The sequence below is a fragment of the Meleagris gallopavo genome, chromosome 3, assembly GCF_905368555.1.
Source record: "Meleagris gallopavo chromosome 3, MGAL_WU_HG_1.1, whole genome shotgun sequence".
Lineage (NCBI taxonomy): Eukaryota > Metazoa > Chordata > Aves > Galliformes > Phasianidae > Meleagris > Meleagris gallopavo.
The window spans coordinates 48,973,830-48,998,035 of NC_139406.1; the positions used below are offsets into that span (position 1 = coordinate 48,973,830).

The 24,206-nt window shown below is 43.3% G+C and overlaps 1 long non-coding RNA gene across 4 annotated transcripts in view; it reads right to left on the reverse strand.

Moving 5' to 3' along the window:
• LOC104910296 (uncharacterized) overlaps positions 1-24,206 on the reverse strand; it is a 55,396-nt gene that overhangs the window by 16,221 nt on the left and 14,969 nt on the right. The window contains exon 4 of one of the 4 annotated variants that reach the window (XR_014882192.1): positions 2,398-2,517. The exons of the other annotated variants lie outside the window; for them this stretch is intronic. This is a non-coding gene — a long non-coding RNA (uncharacterized LOC104910296). The remainder of the gene's footprint in view (positions 1-2,397; positions 2,518-24,206) is intronic. 4 annotated transcript variants of the gene reach the window in all.

The window sequence follows — 24,206 nt, forward strand, 5'->3', positions numbered from 1 at the left end:
TTGGCCTCTGGAAAAGAGCAATTGTAATGTCAGATGACTCAGCTCACCAGGTGAGCAAGAGGGTCTGTGCCTCTGCAAAAAAAGAAGTGAAAAATTAAAAAGTATTGCAGAGTGGTGCCTCTGTTTATAGTTGCAGTGGCAACCAGGCTGACAGTGAGAGCAGGGGGAAGGCCCTCAGCACTCAAAAGGAAACTGAAAGAATTGAGAAGAAAAGGATGGATAACTGCACAGGTAAAATGCTGCTGCATGCTAGGTCTTTCCTCCTACCCACTGGCATCCTTCTGGAGGAAGGTTTATGACAGCTCCTTGGATGTTTTGCAAGTTAAACAAGCTATTTTACAAGCTAACAAGCAATTTGCTGAAAGTCAGACCTCTGTCTAGAAAGCAGTATCTGTGACTGAAGCTTGATGTGATTAAAAAGTGAAAGACAAAGAAGGATAGAAGTCAGCAGATTTGCAGTTTTCTGCTGGCTGCAGAGAGGAGTAGAACATAGCTTCAGCCATATCTTCTTCTTGTAATCAGACCAAGATGGGGCCAGCCTCTTCTTCCAGGTGACAGTGACAGGACAAGAGGTAATGAAAGGCCTTAAATTGTGCCAGGGAAAGTTCAGGTTGGATGTAGTGAATTATTGAAACAGGCTGCCTCAGGGAGGTGGTGGAGTCACTGTCCTTGGAGGTGTTCAAGAAATGTGGAGATGTGGCTCTGAGGGATATGGCTTAGAACTGTCACAGGCATGGGTTGACAGCTGGACTAGATGATTTTAGTAGTCTTTTCCAACCTTAATGATTCTATGATTCTTGTTATTGCACTAGCAATATTGCTAAAGAATCCCACTCAAACCCCAATGAGATGTCATGAGAATGTGAAGCTGGGCTAGATACACCAAGAGTCAGTAAGACTGTGTCCATGAAGGGCAAGAAAGAAGGGATTTTATGGAGGTTTTAATAAAATCCTACCATGGCCCCAGTTTAGTACTCAAGGATAATAAGTAACATCAGTGCAGGACCAAATCAGAAGTGAGGATCAAAGTCAGCATGGCATTATGATCCATCACACCAGCCTGGCCCCTCCTGCATCTTTGTTTCCTCAGCTGTATTTCATCACAGCAAGCTTTGCTCCTGTCTTCTTTGCTCTTACTGCCCATGTTTTTTTTCCCTTTTGTTTCCTAGGAGAATTTGTTTCCTATAAATCTTCTGGCACTCTGCACATCTTTCCTGGAGGCCTGTTGTTTGGGAGGCAGCATCTGTGTGGTGCCAGGTGGGCTCCTTTGTCAGCACCTGGCAGGAGGTGCTGTGGCAGCTACCACACGTGTGAGCAGGGAGGCAAGGCTGAAGTGAGGTGGCTGGAGAGCCCTGTGGCACTTCCCTCGTGTTGTAAGGACATGTTTGGATGTTCCTCCTGCCAATATGGAGCTGCCAATTATCACCTGTGTTTCTGTGACCCAGCCTAGCCTCACTGCTTTCTCCTGCGCTGTGTGGCCTGGTCTCATTTGGAGTCTGCCTGCTGTACTGAGGGCTAGGCCTTCAGGAGTGATATCTTGCAGGCTTTCATAGAATTGCAGAATGGCTTGGGTTGGAAGGGATTTCAAAGACCAGCTATTTCCAAGCCCTCTGCAGCTGGCAGGGTTGCCAACTGTGAGATCAAGCACTACATTAGGCTGTCAGGGACCCAACCTTGAACATCTAGAAGGGACTGGGCATCCACAGCTTCTCTGGGCAGCCTGTGCCAGCTTCTCTCCACCCTTTCGGTGAAAAACTTCCCCCGACATCTAATTGAAATCTCCCCTCCTTTAGTTTTAAACCTCTTCCCCTTGTCCTATCACTATCTACTCATGTAAAAAGTTGATTTCCTTCCTGCTTGAAAGCTTCCTTTAAATACTGGAAGGCCACAATGAGGTCTCTGTGGAGCCTTGCCTTCTCCAAACTGAATAAGCTTAGCTCTCTCAGCCTGTTTTTGTAGCAGAGGTGCTCCAGCCCTTTGATCATCTTCATGGTCCTTCTCTGGACCCGCTCCAGCAGCTCCATGTCTTTCCTGTGCTGAGCGCTACAGGTTTGGACGCAGTACTCCACATTGGGCCTTACAAAGATAGAGTAGAGGGAGACGATACCCTCCGTTACTCTGCTGGCCACCCCTCTGTTTATGCAGCTCAGCATACCTTTTGCCTTCTGGGCTACAAGTGCACTATATTGGCTCATGTGAAGTTTTTCATCTACTAGAACCTCTAGGACCTTCTTGGTTGGGCTATTCTCAAGAATTTATTTTCCCAGTCTGTACGCACCTGGAACTGCCCTGGCCTAAATGCAACACCTTGCAATTGGCTTTGCTGAACCTCTTTAGATTTACATGGGCCCACAAGACCTTTTTTCTGCTATCAGTCAACTGCGGGTGCCATCTCACCTAGAATAGATCCACCCCTCCTCAGGTGTCCCCTGGCATCCCCCAGATCTTCATTGATAGTGAGGAATCCACCACCAGGATTGCTAGAAGTGAAGCAATTCTTGGGAGGCATGAGCAGGGCTAGAGCAAGGGAAAGGCAAAGGGAAACATCTCAGGCAATGTTGTGAGGAGCTCACAGGCTGATTTGGAGCAAGATTACAACCTTCTGCTCCAGCAGGTGGTCCTAGGTGGTCCCACCTTTCCCTCAGATCTACTGTGAGGACACATTGACAATCTGCCAATGTCTTCAGACAGCTCCAGTGATGGCTGTCTTATGAGAGCAGAGCTCCCCTTTCATGGCTTGATGTTGCAGGGGATGACCTGGAACAGCAAATAAATGAATAAATGAATGTTTATTTCTCAATTAGCTATTGATTTTCTTCCAATTCACTGACAGCCCTGGGTGTCCCTAGAGCTACTAGGAAATCTCAAAATAAAGCTACTGGTTACCTTAATTAATTACCTGTTTTTCTTCCCTCTCAGGAACCAAGAAGCCACTTCTCAACATTCATGGGTCATGGATTCCTTTCTCAGTACTCATGTAACTTATAAATAAGTTTGAGCTATGATAACTACTGTGCAGCCAAGGATGATGATATTGGGAATGGCTTCTTGAGTAATTATTGCATTCTTTGATCTTTAATGCACAAGCTCAGTTACTCAGATACACAGAGCCCTTCTGCCTGCATTATAATGGCATCTCTCCACCTGATGAGTATTTTCATTGTTAGAGGCCTTACAAGATGAAAATTTGGTATTGCAGTTGCAGTAAATTGTGTTGAAACACTTGTAATCAGTACTATTTACTGCAGTTGCTTATTTCTGGTAAATTGACATACTAGGAAAGCTGCTATGTTGCTGTAGAGAAGGCTCATACAAGTCAGGATGATGAAGGGTGGCTTTGTTGCAGGAAAGCTGAGCTGTCACAACTACACAAATCCTCCAGCACAGTTTGTAGGCAGCGTGCTAAGTGCCTCCTCCTCAGCTTCGTGGGAGGAAGATGAGGAGGATGAGGAGAGGACGCAGCAGGTGAACTGGGGCTGCCCCAGGCACTCCCCGTTTGTGGAGGCTGCTGCCTGTTAACTTGCTTCCCATCACTCCTTTGCATGAGTTTTTGCTAGTACAGCTAATCCTGCTCTAGGGATTTACCAGGAATAAAAAACATGAATAAAAGTGTCACTGCTTAAACCAATGTGGTTCCACAGATAGAGGTTTTCAGTGCAGACTTAGCCTCGGGTCAGTTTTGTAAGGGTAGCTCTTGTCATCTCTTACAATAAAGTTGGGCTGCTGGGAAAAAAAGTCGGGGAGATTGCAGCATCACTGACTCATTGATTTTCCCTGTTTTCTGGTACTCACTATTTTGGAGCCAGAGTATCAGCAATGAGCAGATATGAGGAAAATCACAGCCTTCCTTCCTCCCTGCCTCCCTCTTTCTTTGTATATTTGTTTTGTTTTTTAAAGTCCATTGGCTGCGGATGGAAGATTTAACTCTGCAGTCATAAGGTTGAAAAAAGGAGGAGAAGCAAAAATAACACCGGTCTTTCTATCTTAGGGTTACACCTCATCAAATTTTTTGTTCTGGGGCTTAGCGATCAGAGGCATGAAGCTGACCTTCCCCTTCCAGAAACACCCTCTCCCTGCTCACCAAAATATTTATATGTGTTATTTGAGTCTTGTCTCCCCAGCTATGTGGGCTGAACTTCCTCTCTTTGGTCATCTTGTGTAATGCACAGTTTTGCTGCTGAAAACGGACCCTCATTTCCAGTAGTGGCTCACCAGCTTTTAATACTTTGCAGCTCATTTTTCACGTAACAAAGGCATTAACAGGGCTGAGTGATGCCTGCGGCACGCACCAAGCAGCTCCGAAGAGTCCCTGTGGCCACTGGATGTCACTGTTGTTCCGCAGAAAGCAGCCCGGCAAGCTAACCCCACGCAGGCAATGCGATGGCAATGGTACAGGAGAGCGTCGTACTTCCACATCCTCTTCAATCTGCTGCATGAACTAGCTCTGAGCATCCCAGTTACGTGCAAAGAATCCATACGGATGCTATGGGTGTCATGTTTATAGGTGTCAGTACTGTGTGTTTGCGTTAGATTCTATTCCTCATCAACACTCTGATGAAATTAGCTCTGTTGTAGGACTGAAGGGAATCAGAGTGTTCATTGTAGAGATGTGTTTCGGCTGAGGACCAGATTAGAGGGCACTCAGTTGTCTGACACATAGCCTGCAATGGGAATCAGTTTCTGGATCTGAGGGCCCAACACAGAGCTGTCATGCTTTGGTGCTTTAAGGAAGGCTTTTTCCTCTCAGTAACCATTCTGTCTTTAGATTAACTCTATAGAGAAGGCAAAATTTGTTTTCTCATTCAAAATTTTATACTATTCTCAATGCATAAAGGGGCATCTGTTGTTTTCCATCTAAAACCTCAACATCCTGTTGATGCAAAAACTTCCAAAAATGTTTATAGCAAAAGGAAATACTGAAATGGTAAGAAAATACAGATGAGTTATGTAAGACTCCAAGATGGTATTTTTCCATTACCTAAAGAAAAAACATCTGATAAGAATGGTAAAATGTTTCAAAGTAAGTATCTCCTTAAGAGATATCCATTCTTTCTTTTAACACCTTCTTCCCCACCCTCCCCCCCTCCACCCCCCGGAGTCTTTATCAAACAAGATTTCTAAATAAAAAATAAAAATAAAAAAAATTAAAAATAAATAAAAATTTTCTAACTTCAAATCATTTGGATCAAATTCCTTTGAGGTTTCCGTGAACAAGAAACATTCTCACAAGTCCACACTGAAAAGTGACCTTGGTGGTACTTTAATAGTAGCACTGTTGGAAGGAGCGAAGAAGAGGCCATAGAGGAGTGAAGAAACAAATATAAGATCAAAAAAGTGAAGCTGTCCAAAAGAAAATGAGTTGCTAAAATTCCATTTCTAGAAGCACATGCCGAGGGAAGTCTTGAAAGCATCTAGCACATAGGAAGTCACCTAAAATATTTTGGTGATCTGTGCACAGGGCAGGCATCTCTAGTTCGTGCTGATCCCATGGAAAAGCTCACATGGGCATAATGGGACATCCCAGCTCAGGTCTAAAAATGATGGAGCCATTTCACTGTGTGCTTCATTTCTGGAGGAACCATATCTTTTCTAGGCCCTTTGTTTCTGTGCTCAGCCAAAATGGTGCCCTGTCTGTGGCAGACGGAAGAGACAGTGAGGTGCCTGGAAATGCATGGTTCCCCAAGTGTCTGACTGGGCTGCCCACAAGCCTTGTTGACATTTCAAAATAATCGGTGCTAACTCTAGTAAGGTGTGAGAAAGGTAAGGTTAGAAGGCAAATGTGAGTGTGGGTTTTTCTCTTGCCTGTGAGGTGTGCCTGACAGATGTTCTCCCTCACTTGAGTACCTGTTCCTCTGGAAAAGTACGCTTCGCCCCTAAATTTCTGTAACCCAAGAGACTGCTTGAAGCATGATGGGCCACTCTAATACAAGGAAATACCCAGAGCAGTGACTTCTTAAGCTTATTTCCTCCTTTGATCTTTTCTTCCTGGAGGCATTTATTTGATCTTGGAAAGATCTTAGGGCTACAGTCTACTCTAGCAGAGATATGACAGAGAGTGGAGGAAAGAGATTTTGAGTCTTTTCTTCTGACTATTCTGCTACATTACATGAACAAAATATTGGCATGTTTCTCCCAGGAGCATATTTTCAGGACATAGCAAATTTGAAAGGAAAGAAACTAAGTGAAATTTCAAGGATAAAAGCAATAGGAGGAGATAGAGTGTATGAAGGTTAGGATGTTTTTCTAGAAAGTACTGTGTAGCTCTCAGGAGACCCAGAGCCTGTGTAACTATATAAAGGCCACCTGATTGCTTTGTTCCTCAGCTCCGTACCTGTGAAATGCACCCTGCCCTTTGGCTATTTAGCCCAAGAAGATCTGTGGCTTTTCCAGTGATGGACCAAGGGCATCTCAGTTTCTGCGTGAGCCACTAGATGGGACCAGAGTAAAATAAAGAAAATAATTTCACCATTTAGGCCAATAAAGACATGCTATCTTGTCCTTTAAATGGCAGTCTTGGGATTCAAACCCAAAGTCAATTAAGCTTCCAGAGTGACCTGCTGAAAATGATACGTTTTCTTTTCTTCTTTCTTCCTTCTGTGAAGTGAGCTTCATCTGAATACATAGCATTTGTGCTGCCACTTTAGGAGAACCAAATGGTGCAGACACAAAACACAGAGGAAACAATTTGGGCTTCTGGAGTCCTTCCCTTCCACCATGCTCATTCCTGAATGCACTGATAAATGTGTTAAATGCCAGGGAGATCCAGTTCAGGCATGAAAAAGCTGAGCAAAGCCAAATGAAACATCATCTTTATGTTTCCCTCCCCACCAGCTGCAGATAGGGAAACAGAACAAAACCAGAAAAGCTTCAGAATCAAACCACCAAAGCCAAGGCATGAGGAATACAGCAGCTAGCACTCATATTCCTGCTATTTTTCCCTCCACGTCACTGTGGTCCTGACTGCCCACCAGTGTGCCAGGTGAGGTGGGAGGGCAAGGGACCCTCTCTGTTTTACTGCTGAGGGCAGCAGTTAGCTGTGCTATGGGCATAGCGGTGTCTTATGAACCACATTGCAGACAATCAGTCGGAAGATGAAAGTAAACAACTTATTTACATGAATTTTAAATACAGCTTAGTGTCTGGCAGTCCGATTATTTTTAAAAGTGGGCTAAAAAAGTCACTGTAAGAAGAGGACCTTACATATCAAGCTGCAGCCCTAACTACATTAATATGGCTGAGTGGAGATGCTAACATAACCTTACCTGTAATGGCATGAACACACCACTGTAATAATTCATTTAGAATGATGACACCTGAGACCTAATTTAAAACTCCTAGATGAATACTGTTCTCACATTCAAACCCCAAGGCTGCTGCAAACATACCTAAGAAATTCTAAGAACTATAGTGAGCCTAATTGAATTGGACTTAAATGGACCATTGAGGTGGCCTCACCGAGCTCTGGGGAATTTATATTGTCTATACTGTATCAGAATCACAGCTTGAGCTGAATAACGGGTTACATTCAATCATGTTACTGTAACTCATGCTTGAGGAGAGGGGGAAACCTTTTGCTATCAGCAAGGCTGTATGGAAAACAATTTCAAATCACTTTAAACCCAGTTGGCAACTACTTTGCCAATTACAGGGTCCTTTGGGAAAGGTGTGTGCTAGGGCTCGGGACTAAATGATTTATGTCAAGCGCCCCGCTCCCCTGAGGCACATACAGGAGGCTGGAGAGGAGGTGCTTGTGGCTAATTATTTCTCCTAAGAATACTTTAGCAAGGTAATTTGTGCTTGCAGATGAGTCACACTGCACGCTGAATACTACACAGGGGCTGCAGAGGTGCAGTGTGCAGGCAGATAAAAGGAAAGCGGCATCTTCTCTCCTTAATCTCATATGCAAAACCCTGGCCCCCCAGACCCCTGGCCCAAAGGGATGGAGCTGTGCTCAGGAGCCCCAGAGGAGCACAGTACAGCCCATCCCATCTCTGTGCTGGATCGAGGGGATGAGGCCAACGTCTAGCAAGGGCGATGGCAGCACACTGCCTGGCACTCTTGGTGATGTGTGTGAGAATCTGCTCACAAAGGTCCATGTGGAAGGGAATAGCAGAGCAGAGAGTGGCCAAATGCACCTCTAGAGCATCCCCACTGCACACTAATGATTTTGCTTTTGCTTCTGTTTTCCAAAACCTCCTCACAGGTGCGCTGTTGACATTGTGTTATAATTTATGAAGCCACAGATGGTTGGAACGTGTAATTCATTTTGCGGATGGCAAGTGTAAATCCTGTTGTTCCTCACATGGCACAGTCCAACCTGCTACTAAAGACACCAGTCTCGCTGTTCCCAGTTACACCAGGAGGGGTGTAGAATATCCTTTTGTATGTGCTGCTACTGTCAGTTCAGGCACAAACAACACTGCTCTTACAAATAATTCAAGCCTGTTTTCAGGATTTACTCTTTTCCAAAGCCCAGGAATGTGAGGCTGGGCCTGGCCCAAAGCAGGATGAGTACGGCCAGAAGTTTGGGGTTCTTTGCACCTGAAGCACATTATGTGGTTGTGCACATTCCAAGCACCACCTCCTGCATTTTCAGCTGATTTTAAACTGTATCATGGAATTGAACTTATTTTGGCACTTTTCCTTCACTCTGGCTGAGGTGCTGGCTTTGGGATTTCAGAACCAGTGAAAAGATGGACTGGTGACAAATGCTGCATTGCTTTTCTTGGTTGGGACTTGGCAGAGACTCAGCCACACTCTCCTTTTTGTGTGTGTGTGTGTGTGTGTGTGTGTGTGGTTATCTGCTTCTTTGAAGCAGCTGAAGAGACAAAAGAGTTCTGAGAGTCCCTGTGGAAGCACTACTCATCTTCAGGGCCCAGATGGATGCACAGAGCAGCCCCAGGTCCCAGCTGAGCCCAAGGCTCTGCACAGCAGATGCACTGGTCACGCTGGTGCCTGCGGGTGGTAGTGAGCCCACAGGGTCCCAACCTGCAGCTGCAACACTGTGAAAGGATTCATCTGCAGTAATAACCTGGGAAAGATCTAAAGCACCTTCCCTTTTTTTTTCCTGCAGTGACATAGGCAATAACACAGATGTCATAGATGGAGAGGGGCCAGTGAACTTGTTAACCCATAGCAAACAGATGAATTGTGAAATACTGCATAGCTAAATGGGCTGGCTTCAAAACAGCAATCTGGCCAAATGTGACTCCTGCCTAAGGCCAGTTTGTCCAAAGGATTTGTGGGCCTCTGGTCTGCTTGTGAACCAGCCTGTTACTGCAGTGTTATGCAAAATCCGTTCTTGTTGACCTAACCAAGACTCGGCTAAAAGGAGAAGTCCCTGCTGCAGGGAATCTCTCTCGAGCACACGGGGGAGTGTTAGGACAGCAAAGAAGCAGTCTTAGCAGGTACTTAGGGCTGGCAAGAAAAGGGTCTGTAGTATCCTGGGCTGTATATACTGAAGTGAGCAAGCTCCAGAACAGCTTTTAGCTGGGGCTTGTTTGCTTATGTCTTGCCATATTTGAGCCCTGACTTAGGGTATCTGTTAGAACAGGAAAGGAAGCAACACACATTCCTACTTTCCCTGCCCCCGCTCACCTTCCTCCCTTTCTTTCACAGATCTGGGCTATAGTAAAGCTTATGGTGGGAAATGTCTGTCCCCTGACAGATTGGCAGGGTGCTGTCCTCCCCCTGATATCTCCAGCTCCTGGCTTGTTAGGCACAATCCTGTCCCAAAAGCCCACCTGCTAGAGTGCAGCCTGAGTGCATCCAGCAGGGAGCATGCAAAACACAGGGCAGTGGTTCTGCAACAAGTAAGTCTTTCACTTGCTCTTTTTCTTCATTTTGATCCACTTCCCTGGAGCCTTTTCAGGTGTGCTCACCATCAGCCAGATGAATCCCTGCTGCAACAGCCAAAGAGTTGTTCTTTCTGTCCCAGCTAATGAGAAAAATCGCTACCCTGCAATATGGCCAGGATCTGCCAGGCTTTTTATCACCCAGAAAAGGATCACAGAGAAATTCCTCACAACTTTTCCTCCTTCAGGATAGTGAGTTTACAGCTGTAGTATGCAGCTCTCTTCTGCATTTCTTTTTATTTTTTATTCTTCCCAATCTCTTTTAAGCTTCTTCCCCTTTGCACATCTGAGTTTTGCTGATCATAGAGGTCAAACAGATTGGAAACATATGTGCAAGTAAAGTGGCTTCACCTTTGACCCCAAACTATTCCTCCTTGGGAACATTTAATTTGCTCTAACCAAAAGTATTTTTATTTTAATGGAATGCTTTTTGCCTGAGGCAAGCTGTGTGGAAGTCCATCAGATGTGTTTTCATTTTACCACTTTGTAGAAAAGTGTATTAATCCATTTTGCTTTACATCTGGAATTTTCTTAAACACAGCTCTGGGATTTTCCCTGCTATCTGCAGCACTAACTATGGCTCCTGTGCAAAAAAACAAAAAAACCCCAAAACAACGACAACAACAACAAAAAACAAACAAACAAAATACCAAACCCAAAAAACAACCAACAAAACAAAGTAATAAGAAATAAAGTGGACTAAGGGTGCATCTGAACTCACTTTAAGAACAAAGGTTGATCCTAATTGCTAGGGGCCTTTTTTTTGTTTGTTTGTTTTGTTTTCTGGGGCTGCGGATTCTTATGTTTATGCAGATCATACATTTTCTGAGGATGATGCTTTGACTCAAAAATGTGAAAATTTAGCCTATAACACTATCCTGGATCCTTCTGATGAAGTGAGGTAAACTTTAGATTCAAGCTGTAGCAACAGCTTCTTATTTCCAGCTTGTGCCTTGGTGATTTATTTCAAGGATCATAGCCTTTTGTGGCAGAACACAATGCAGAAGACAGAGCCATTTCAGACTCTGTTAGAGTTTTGATTACTTTGAATGTCTTACACATTAATTTCTTCCCAGCAGCTCCCCTAAGCCATTTGGAGCAGTTTTCAACCTGCTATCCAATCCATTCATGCATAGCCCTTGCCTATCTGTCCAGCCTACTTGTTATCAGTATAATAGCCTGGAGATATGGCTAGATTTTTCTTTTATTTTATTATTTATTTATTTATTTATTTATTTATTTATTTATTTTTCTTTGCAAAAGATATTTTCCAGCTCATGTAATCGTACTGCTATCTGTCTCACAGTTCTGATCCTGCCACCACTCATTTCTGGCTTGAATACTGAAATCAACAGAACATGACAAACTGACATGAGGAAACAGAGTACGTGTCAGCCCCTGGCAGACACCAGTGACAGAGCAGCTCTGTGTCTGGGCATCTCTATTCATTTTGCATAGCCCCCACATTCTACCTGAGCAGCTCCCTGCTTGCCCTAAAGCCCAAAAGGGTGTACGAGCTCCTGTGTGGCTGCAGCATCATCTGACTTTCCATTGTGCCTCTGCTTAACTATCTGCTGTCAGAGTAAATTGTATCAGTGTTCCTATGTCTAGAAAACTACAAAAAACAAAACAAAACCCAGTAACAACAACAACAGTGAAAAGGGTGTTGTGTAGATTGCTCTGAAAGTAATGCTTCCTATTTATTTTTATAGAAATTCCAGCAGATACAAAGGAGCACAATAATATTTGATAGAGCAGATTTTTGGCTACAAAACATTACTTTTCCACATAGTCGCTATCATTAGCTGATTTGCATAGATGAGCTGATCAAGACGCTCTTGATTTCATGGTGGGATAGTTGTCCAGAACAAGGCTTGTCTTTCATGTTGCTGTCACCATTGCTGAAACACACCACCCACACCACCTTATTGTGCTCACATTCACTGTCAGCAGTCAATGAATGTCACCGGGTGCCATTTTTTCTGCATGGAGGAATTCAACTCCACACCTTTGCTTAATACGCACTTCTATGTCAGACACCATTCTGTGAGACTGCCCCTCTGCTGCCATCTGTCACACAGCAACAAAATGTAATGGAATTGGAATATTGGTAGGAAGGTTCAACCTCTACTGCCATACCACCAACATCCTCCTCTGATGTTGTGGGCCAACATTGTAAGAGAGCAGGCATTACTTTCAGAGCAGCCCTTGTACAGAGCTACATTCCCACCCTTGCAGGTCTAAGAGATGATTTCCACAGTTACAGGAATATAGAGACATATGAGATCACTCACCATGAGTAAACGCTGTAAACTGAGGGCAGGGAGGGTTTAGAGTTGTGAGTTTTTTCTTTGTGTGTGTGTGTGTGTGTGTGTATTCCTCAGTAATATCTAATTTCTCTCAATGGGAATATTATTCCTAAGTATTTGTTAAACAGCTTGGACAAAGCATTTTCAGTCCAGTGAGAGGTTCACTTTGGCTATTCACTATTCATTATTCACGGTGTGTGAGTGTTCACATAAGTCATATGGTATTGTCTCTGTTCCTTACTTGAATAACTTTAGTTAAACAGGAGACTAATGAATGTTGGAGCACACATGGTGAATAGCTAATAACAAAGATCAAATTATCTCTCCTCACCTGTATTCAGCAATTTCCAGGGCTGTCTTACAGCATGGAGTGGTGGAGCCCACAACCTGGACCTCCCAACTCCAAAGGCCTCTTTGCCCCATACTGTACGGCCATCGCATGGTATTTACTGTGCATGTGCCAAGTGAGTCAGGCATGCAGCATGTCACTGCATGCCACAAGGCACCATCATTTTCCTTGGATAGACCCCAGGGATGCTTGAGAGAAGTCAGCTGGGTGAGCACTGCTATGTACACCAGCTGACTTCTCAATACTAGGGGAGGGAAATCTGGTTATTTAAACGCTATGGAGGAGGAAAGAAAAATAAGACAAATTCATGGTCAGCCCAGCCCCAGTGCTTCACTCTAGCAGGAAATCCATCTCCTTCACACTGAAGTTCTGATGGTAGAATATGAAGGAAAACGTTTTCCTTTCAAAAGCATCTATTCTAATTTTTCCATTTTGACATCTTCAGTTTATGCTCTGTCGTATGTTCACCCATAGATCACTCTAAGATCCTTTCTCTACAGGGGCTGAAGGCATGTACTGAAAGTGCTGGAGCTCATAAACTTAGTGATTTTGATGAAAACGCGTGTTGTGGAATCTAAGTGTTTTCAGCTGTTGCTTTTGAGAAGCAGAGGTGGACCTACTGTTGTGGGGATCAGTGAGGAAAAGGAGGTTGGCTGTGGCCCCAGGGAATGACTATACCTTGGATTTGTTGGAGCTCTTCTGGCAGTTCGTTCCATCATCAGACACCATCAGCTAACAATGCTAGTCTACACATTTTTAGCGGTTGCGTAGCCATAAAATAGAAGTTTATACTTACTTGTTTCTTATGATGTGGGTAGGACAGGACTACATTTATCTCTTCATTGTTTTGTACTCTCTGCCGATCTTTTCTGCCTTTTCATTTCTCACTGCAGAGACTACAAGTTCTTTTGGTTCTGAGAACATTTTTCCTCATATGTTTTCAACTCCTCACACAACAGAACCCTGATCTCTTCTGGTGGCTATTAGGTAGTCTAGATATACAATCAATAAATAATACTCTTTTCCTTCTACATTGGTCTACTAACACTATAGATCAGATGGAAAAGGCGGCTCTTAATTTTCCTACTGTCAGGATTATACGGGTATATTTCAATAGAGAACTCTTAAACTACCACACAGTGAAGAGCTGGAAGGTCTCTTATAAATCATACTACATTCATATATAATCATAACTTAAATCAAACTGATGAGCAATGCCCTGAACAGGATAAATGTCTGATATTAGATTTATTTCAGATCTGTTTACACAAAGGATTGATGACAATCGATATCTGCCCTTGAGATAACTGAGGAAACAATGAGGCTACCGATCAGCTGCACCAGACCACTTGATGTCACTATTGCTTGACGATGTGTGCATATAACTGGAAAAGCTTAAATGCGGTTAATTCAAAAGAAGAGTGGGACATAGGGTTTAAAGAAGGCCTCTGGCCATCTATCTAAAAAGCATAAGGAAGATACACTACTTAGGGATGCGCATAAATTCTGTTTCTGTACATTTTGCACTATTAGTGGAGAATTCCACTTCGATGGAGCTATGATTTTTTTGCCAGGCTGGATGTGGCTCTGGGCATCCTGGTCTAGTGGATGGCGACCCTGCACATAGGGTTGAAACTAGATGATTATTGTGGTCCTTTTCAACCCAGGCCATTCCATGATTCTATGATTCTTTTTTTGAATTCTCTTCCTTGCTGTGTGCAAAGGTGAAAGTACTTCGTCTTAGGTTTTGAGCACAAGGATCTGTAATCTTTTCACTTGTTTGTTATAAGAACAAGACACTTCCTCTCACAGGCATCTATATGTGAAAGCATTGTTGTGTTGGACAGAATGGCTCTCTGACCCAGTTGTCCAGCTTACATCAATAAGCCTCTTAATTTACTGTCAGGAAGTTAAGACAGACCCCATAGAGTTAACTATGAAGCAAAATACTTTCATCCACTGCCATGAAGACTTCTGGCTACCTGACCAATTTTTGTGAAATCCAGCCTGGATTTCTTTTGATGAGTTTTGGACCTCACCTGTGCAGTCGACAGAGGAAACATTTCTGTTTGCTTACTGCAGAGATTTCACCATTCAGCAGTCTTATTAGTCACAGTTGAACTAGTAAATTATTTATCAAAGTCCATGGTGAATAAATATCTAATACTCCTACCCACACAACTTCATCTAAGTCCCAAGGAATTGGGCAATGAGTTTCTTCTGCTTTTGAAAGGTCTGAGGTTACTAAATAATTCAGAAGTTTCTCTTCTGGCTGTGATAGGATACACATCTTTACCTCAGAGTGCTTTTTGTTGATCAATAATCAATTCATTTTTCTCCTGCTATTGGTTTTCTCTATTGAGCAGCAGAGCAATGTCTGCTTGCCTATCTATGATTACAGAGTTGGGATGGAGACAGAGAACGTTGTTTGTATGCACATGATGCCCATAGGTGGGATTTCTTGAGCTAAGTTTCTTTACCACATAGCATACTTTCCTTACTGCCAACTAAAGCTTGAATCCCACCAGATCTCCAGCAGCTCCCATTTCTTCCTAAAATATGGTCAGCATCACAAGCAGTATTTCTTGAAGGACTGTATGACGCTGCTGAATCACGGCCTCAACCTCTGATTGATCACCTGAGGCGAGCAATGAGTCAGCCATGAGAGCACAGGTGAAGGCAAATCACCTGTGCTGCAGGAAGGGGTGGAGCCTGGCTCCACCTCTCCTAGACCAATTTAAGAGCTGACTGCCAGGGGGAAGGATCTCTCTGGAGATCTGCTCCACTGGAGTCCATCTTGTGAGCCCAGGATGGGGTGAGTGACTTTCTCTCAATACTCCAATATAAATTATTTTTGCCAAGCTCCTGGATATACATATACCATCTGTATATCCATTGATTATACAAGGACATAGTCTTGTTCCTTTATTTTCCCTATAAAAATCCTATGTGGTTTACTATAATTGCTCCTTCCTAGGGAAAAGGGAGATGAGCCCGTAGCAGGGGATGATGTTTTATCACTTCAGCAGTCTGAGGATTTGACCTCCTGAAACCTTAGGAACTGGCTCAAGAGACCCTTAGTCCTTCTTAACAAAAGAGCAAGATATAAAATGAGTAAAATCTTAAAGGTGATTTGTGTCAGCTTAATTGACATATTGCTAGATGATTGGTAAAATCAGACAACTCAAAATAATGGTACATTGAATCAAAAGCCTGTGTTTGGGTGTTTGTTATTTTTTTTGTTTGTTTGCAAATTTTTCAGTGCTGGCATCATACACGGTATGAACTAGAATAGCAGCAGCACCTACCAGAAGAGAAGCGAGATCCCAGCTGGAGCCCCTAATAGAAATGTTGAGGACAACCTTGTGCACCCTTATGATGCAGTGCATTCTTTGCTGCTAGTCTGCCTGGCTCCAGTGAAACTGCTCATGCTCAAGCAGTCACAAGTTAATCCTATTAATAGCACTGAGCAACTGAGTGAAACTTGACAGAAAAGACAAAAATGCATGAGAAATAGCCTATCTTCAAAGCAGTGCATTTTTTTTGGACAAAATGTTACGGCTTCTTGAGAATTTTTAAACACACTAATTAATTTCATTTTCTGGAAACTGTTCTTTACTAGGTTTGTATACTATTCTATGTCTTGGTTAAAAGTATCATTGCTCTATGAAGCTATGTATGCATACATACATATGTGGAGTAACTTCCATTGACTCTTTATCTCATCTTCTCTCCTTTCATTACAAATGTCAACTAATATGATTGGTCATCAAGTTTCAGAGACGTGTTGTGGCACCTTTAAATGAGTTGGCCTTCATTTCACTTAGTTGACTCTCTGCCAGTCTCCAATCAACTACACAAGAAGAGAAGAAACACCTGAGCTTTAATCCTGAATTGTGATTGTGAAGGAATTAGAAAGGGCTTTAATGAACTGTAACGGTTTGGATTTGCTTCTCTGACAGTCATGTATACTTTAAATAAAAGACCAAACAGAACATTTCAGATATTTCAGAATCAATCTTTAATTTTATCACTACCTGGGCATTCTGATGTGTTCTCCCTTCACCAGTCCGTTCTGGAATGAATGGTCAGTAATGATAAACAGTGATAATAGATTACAGAGTAGGGGGAAGGTAGGAGATATTAATAAGGTAAGATTTTTAATTAATTTTTCAAGTTAATTAAAATGTCCAAAAGCACAATAAAACTGCAGAAAATCTGGCAAGGGAATGGCAGCCTGTCTGATTAATGCAAGTCAACTGTCTTCTGAGGGTAATAGTAATAATGATGAGATTATGGATATGGAAGAACCTGCTAAAGAGATATGAGATGCATGTGGAATACAAACTGTGTCCTAGTTACTATTTTATGGTGCACAATGGATCTTATTAAGGAGGAATAGCAGTAAGAATTACCACTGAATTGCTCAATAAAAGTATTGTGTAATTAAGAGTGCTGCACCATCAGCTTGAGTGCTACCTCCCATTGATACTCCATATCCTCCATTCACTTTTGTTTTTTAACTAAAGCGTGGGACTTTCAACAGCAGTTGAAGGCAGCATGAAAAACATGTTGTCTTGTTCATGATGAGGCTTGGAGGAAGGAAAATAAGTGCTGGAGTGCTCGAGTGGAACATGATATGCAGAAGGGACTCAGAAGGTCTTCCAGAAGTGAGAGTTTGGTACTCTATTCTCTTAATGGAAAAACACTGAAAAAAATCCTAACGGTAACTAAGATAGTCAGAGAAAATAAAAACATTTTGTCACATCCTTGGCTTTATACGTTTGTGGCCCCCAATCAGAGAAGAAACACCACTGAGATACATCAATGCAAAAGTCATCACTTTCAGACAGAAAGGAAGGAGAGAGACATTCAGTAGTGGATATATTTTTCAGAGAATTAAGTTTCTACACACAGTATGCCTCCTGCAGCAGTATTCTGGCCTTGGCTGGGAGTGCTAGGCTTGAGGTAGTTAACTCTCAGACAAGTATCCTTGCTTTTGGAGAACGGATGTGAACTAAACCTCCTACACTCAGAGCTTTGCCCATCATCGCTTTTTATAGAAAAACACAAGCTGCTGGCTGCAAAGCCACACTCATCAATACTGATATCAACAGACTCATTAGAGTACAGATTTGGCTAGAAGAGAAATGAGATCTCAACTGCCCACGTGGTTCAGAACATTTGGAGCCTGAGTGGTGATAGAGCAGGCCTGTGCTCATAATGAACTGCTTTATTTCTTATTTTTTTTTGCTAGCTAATTTTGCTGTGCTCCTGGCAAGGTTATGCTGTGTCCCACGTCCATTTTATTCAAGCTTCTTTCTGTCAAGAGCAAAATTCTTAATTCCATCTTCAGTGTTTACCCAGGCTGCTCTTAAAAGTGAAAATAGTATCTGGAGGATTCTAGCCTTGGTGAAATAATGAAACAAGGTAAAAGCCTCCTGTCTTGAATTCTGAGAAGGCTGCATCAGCACGTGCAAGAAAAATTGTTGCTGTAGATTGCCTCATTATTAAAAAGGGAGTGTGATGAATGGCAAGGAAAGTTTGAAGCCTGTTGATGTAAACCAGAACCAGTTTAAAGAGAGCTGGCTGAGGACTGAAGTTTTATAAGGTGCACTTTAAACAACCATGCAGCGTACTAAAAATATCATAAAAACTGTAGCTTCCAGCCACAAGTTTCGGAAAATGCTTAGTGGCAAAAAGAGAAAAAGCTGCAAGATATAGGACATAAAGAAAATCTGATGTTTGGAATGGAGGAACATTTAAGTTTTGCTTCAGGCTCCAGTTTAGTGCAAGCACAAGAAACTACTCTAATACTGCCTTAACGTTCAGTAGGATGGTATTTGTCTCCTTAATGGCAAAGGCATATAAATGCTAGAGGAGAGAAATCACAGATCAGTACCTGAGACAGATGTAGAACTTTCTCTCCGCTCTCTGTAGATCCTATTGATGCTTGAAGAGATGCTGCTACTCAGACTGCAGTTTTTCTCTTGAAACCCCATGGGAGTCATGAGAGCAGCCAGACTGCTCTGATGCTTATCAAAGTCCATAGCTCCTTTTCATCAGAAACCACCAGAAAAATGGCAGTTCCCCCCCATATGACCCAGCCTCTTGCCCCATCAGCTGTCACCTTCATCACCGGAGGAGGGAGCCTGAAGCTCAGCTGCATACCCTGGATTAGAAATGCATTACCCCCAGCACAGGCTGCCCTGCTTCTGAGAGAACAACAGCCCTGTGCTATGCTCTGTCATATTGCAGGCTTGGGAGACAGACCTGGAAAGCAGCATCAGGAAGACCAGAATCACAGAATGACTTAGGTTGGAAGGGACCTTAAAGCCCTCCCAGTCCAACCCCATGCCATGGGCAGGACTGCTACCCAGGAGCTCAGCTGCCCAGGGCCCCTTCCAACCTGGCCTTGAGCACCTGCAGAGATGGGGCACCAGAGCTTACATGGGCAGCTGTGCCAGCGCCTCAGCCACTGGGGATGTCTGCATTGGCGGTTCTTAGCAATTTATTTTGGTTCCCCAAAAGGAAGGTGCTTCCCCAGAAGGAAGTGCTGGGCATGTTTGTTTGCATCTCGTGTTTATGTGTGGGTTAATGTCTGGAATGTATTGCTCTTGAATATTAAAGCAGGAAAAAAAGAAAGGAAGGAGAGAGGGCAGGAAGGCGGAAACGGCACAGTAAAGTTGCTGCACTTTCCCAGGCATTTAAATGCTTCATTAGAAGTGCCTGGCGCGGCCCTGTCAATCACAGGACTTTAAGAGGTCTATCAGAGACGCCTCTGTGAGGCACAGTCCCTGCTTTCCCCCCCTTCTGCTCACACACCGTGTCAGAGAGGCATTACCTTGTGCTGAGCAGTGACAGCAGCAGCCTACAACGCGAGATGCCGGCTCAGCTATGCTCCCAGCATGGACAGGATCAAAGGATGCTTCCTTCCCTTCCACCCCCTACCCCAGCCAGTTACAGAGAGGGAGCGATACCCAGGTCTGCATTTTCAGTAGCAAATCCCCTCCAGCACTTGCGAGGCAACAGGGAGAAAATAATCGTTCTGAAAAACATCATAAGTTCTTCCTTTTTCTTTTACGGGATGTTAAAAGACCACTTCTAAGCACTCTGCTCCCAGTTCTCACTCACAGTAACAGGAGCTGGGGTCAGGCATCCTTTCTCATTGTGATTAGTAAGTACACTGCTACAAGAGCCCTGCCATTAAAGGAATGATTATGCCTGCTCAACAAGGCTTTCCTCTGGGGGAGAGAGTGGTGGTATCTGCCAACACCAGCACACCAGGAGCATCCCAGTGTTGTGCACAGCAGGGACAGTCGGACCTCTGGCTGCCATCCCTCGTGCCCTCACGGCAAATATCAAACAGGTCATTTAAAGAAAGATCGATCAAGCCCTCCCTAAATTTAAGTTCTTCTGCTGTAAATCCCTCGTGCAACAGATTGCAGATGAAATTTATTTATTGCCTGTTTCTGTGGCTCCTTGCAAAATTCATAGATTAAAAATTAAATATCCTGAAAAGATACAAGCTTTGTGCCCAGAATGCAGCACTTTCCTATCACAAGTCTTCATTCCTCCTCAGGAAGGACAGTGTAGCACCATTTGCCCTTGTCACTGTCTTTCTCCTTCTGACCCCTGAAATCCCATCCCTTCCCTAAGGATGCACTCCCTGCCCCAGCTCTGCGTGCCCACCTCCTGCCCTGGGCCACCCGCAGCTTCCCCCTGGGATGGAGGGGAGAACAGAACAGCAGGGAGGAGGAAGTGACCTGGGTCTGCTCTTGGGACCAGGAAGAGAGGATGAAGTGTTCATCTCAAAAAAAGTTAAGTGGGGCAGCCCTTCAAAGACCGAGATTCACCTCTCAATAGTGGGACATCTGGTGACATTAGCTGAAGTTTCATAAAAGCTCCCTGTGGTCTTTTCAGAAATAGAGCAGGTTTCAAAAAGAAAGAAAGAAAGAAAATACAGAACCTTATATATTGATGTTGATTTATCTCAATTTTCTATTATAAGGTACTGCTAAATCCAGCAAAAGATCTTAGCTTCACTTTCTCCTTCTCCAATATAGGGGAGGTTGCTGGTCATGAATGTGTGTTATCTACAGAGATGTGGTTTTGTCCTGCTTTCTTTCTTTATTTCATTATTTATTGAGTAAGATAATAGCTTATGGTACTTACACAGAGCCAGCTGTTTGCAGGATGCCAAGAGCAGGTGGTCTGGGAGGCCTCTGATGAATTGCAAAAGACACTTACCAGCTGCTATCACTGTGTGAAATGAGCAAACCTGCAAAATCTTTATTTTCAATTGGAATGTACTTTTAAGTAAGCAAGAGAGACAGCCAGTATAACTACAGACCATGACCAACAACCCACATAAAGCGTGTGCAAACACAAGTGATTAATGTACCAGGATTTTAAAACAATCCAAATTAACCGATTGGATTTCATAGGATGCAGGAGAGGAAAGAGGAGGATGAGGGATGGATGGGAGAGTGGGTGTGTGGGAAGCAGGAGGGCAAGGGGCTGCTTGTAAGTAAAGAGGAACTATTGGATGAGTCTTAATAGCCTTCCTTGGGTTCTTAACAGCTCCCATATTTTCATTCTGTCAACCAATCTTGTAAACAATGATGTTGGACTTTAAAGTCTTTATGGTCTTTTTCTCTCTGTCTCTCCTACCCTCTTTTTTTTTTTCTTTTCCAATTATGTAGGGCACTCCTGTGTGCTGTCTCACCAGGGCACAATCCTTTGGTGGGAACCACATCCTCAAATGGTCACCGAAGAGATACAGGGATAATGGGTTACAAAGACAGACATTAATAAGGTAAGATAAGAGAGGGGAGGTTTATTAATTTTTCAAGTAAAGTTAGGATGCCCAAGGGCACAGTAAAACTGTAAAGAATCTAGTGAGGGATGAGAGGCCTAGCTGATTAATGCAAGTCAGCTGTCCTCAGAGGGTGATTGCAATAATGATGAGATTATGGAAGAACCTGCTGAAGACAAATGAGATGCATGTGGAATAAAAACTAAGTGTCCTAGTTACTCTTTTGGAGTGCACGATGGATTTTATTAAGGAGGAACAGCAATATAAATTACTGCTGACTGAGACGCTGAAGGAAGGAGCTGGGCTTGCTTTGCTGGATTTTCTTTGCCTGAGACAAAGCATGCAACCCAGGGTGCCTCACTTGAAAACTTGCCAAAGAAAACACAGGAAAACTAAATTGGGGCTTTCTCCCCTCCTGTATAAGAAAAGAATATTTCTGTTTTGTCTCTTTGATGTCCCTTTGCCTCTGCTACCCTACTTCCTCCAGCTCTGTTACCTCCCAGCTCTGTTGGGGTGGATAATTTGGGGCTGTCCAGGAGCCCTTATACTATCTGGAGGCAGTTTTTTTCCAGGCAGCCTGGTCAAAGTGCATGAATGAGGCAATGCTTCCAGGGGCAGCTACTTTGCTGCTTTCCTTCCTCTTCTCACTCACCTTTCCTATTTCTTTGTTCCTTGTCTTTTCCTCCCCATTCTTTTGCCAACCTCTTCATCTTCTACTTGGTGTCCTCAGTTTCTTCTACCACCTTCTCTAGCCTTTTCTGCTCTTTTCTTGGTGGGGAATCTCCTGTCAGCCCTTCACATATAGACTCTCCCTGCAGCCCTATGACCATCACTGTGATCTCCTGACTCCACATGTCATACAGACCATACCAGGGATGAAAGACACAATTATTAGGGCAATGGAGAATGGCTTTAGACTAAAAAAGTGAGATTTGAGTTAAATCTCAAAAAAAAATCTTAGGAAAAAAATCTTTAGTTAGAGAATGGTGAGGCACTGGCAGAGCTGCCCAGAGAAGCTGGAGTTGTTCAAGGCCAGATTGAATGGGGCCCTGGGCAGCTGAGCTATTGGGTGGCAGCCCTGCCTCATGGGAGAAGGGTTGGAGCTCTATGATCTTCAAGGTCCCTTTCAACCTAACCCATTCTATTATCGCTTTAGTGGTTATTTAGGATTGACTAACATGCAGAGGACCTGGTGAGGCTGAGCATCCTCTGCAGCTCCTGTAAGGTGTAGGATTAGCTGCAGGAGTGCAGGGGATGCCTTTCAGATGCAGGAAGCTTGTCAGTATGCACTGTGTGATACAGTGGGAACCAAAAAGTAATTAACATCATGGGAAAAAAATGGCATAATGCGGCATCTGGTATAAATTTTCCATGTCCTCTATTTCTTTTCAGTGTACTAAAGTCCCTTGTAACAGAAAATAAGAAATCATAGTATTGACTGCTTGTGTTACAGTGCAAAGTCAGCATTTCCATTAGAAAATCTGTTACTAGTGGTTTTGAGCAGTACAATCATGAACATTCACTTCAAGATTAATTCTGGTCTTTAGAGGCCCAGTCAGACTGCATTTCTTCCCCTGCAAAACTCAGTAGATCAGTTTGGGTGTTATCAAACTTTACCACCTTCCTGTAGCCCAGAGATCACATTCTCATGAGCACCCTCATTTTTACTTCATTGTCTTTTTAAAGTTGGAATATCATCTTCTGATCTCTTTTCATTTGCAGATATTTTTTTAATGGCTGTAACTAGAGTATGTCAAGACAGCCTTTTCTCCCTCAGTCTAAATATGAAATTACCTGATAGATGGGCATTTCTGTATCATTTAGATGGTCTAAATACATATTTATGCAGAAGACAGTAATGACTTCATTTTAGCAGCTCCCTACATATATATATTTACATGACAGATCATAATGTTCTGGTGTCAATGCCCATAAACCTCAGAGCAGCACGTATCTTGAATCTTCTGGGTTTCATGCCCTATGCTACAGACACCTAGCACCACTTTACGTGGAGAGCAGCCACTGCAGGACAAACTAAAAATGGTGTTATATAAATAAAATATATTTTCCAAAGGAAAAAAAAAATTGCAAACAAACAAAAATAACAGCCCTAAAAGATTGTGTAAGTATCTTGCCTTTGATTCCCAGTAGCAGATGTTTCGGGTGTTGAAACTCCCACCAGAACAGCTGCAGGAATGTAGAATCACATCTGGGCTTGCGACGGGGCTGCATCATTACCCACTGACAGCAACGTAGCCAGATGCTTCCAATTCATTCTAGGGACAGAGCTTCAAGTATCAGCCTGTATACATCCCTGCCTTACAGCCGTTACTTACTGCTTGCTGCAGCCGCTACTGGAAAGGCAGCAGAGAAAGTGAAGGAACAGGGGAGGAAGACGAGGGACAGGGGTTCAGGGGCAGCAGGGATGAGCTTTGGGAGCTGAGGATGATCTCCTTCACCTGCAGATAAAGGTGCTGGATGAATTCAGTAGACACTGAGTGTTTTGGGATTGTTACTTGTTCTGCCAAGTACCTAAAGCACGATTGGCTTGGTTGCTCTCCAGCAATGTTTTCTCGTCTCTCTCCTGGGATTTCCAATTCCATGGTGACAGCTGGGCTGTGCTCATTAATTGTTTTATGTAGGGCTGCTCGTCCTTACCCAATGTACCACATTTGTTACAATAGAAGAAGTCCTGTTTCCTTCATTTCTGGATTGTCTCAGTGGGAGTTCAGGCTTTGACAAAGAGAACTAATTTCTCCATATTCAAGAGAGAAATGGTCTTAAGGCATGAATATGCATCTCTGGTACCAGTACTGAGATTCTGTACAAAATCAAGATTTTTGAAATCCTGAGACTGAACCTGCTTAGAACAGGGT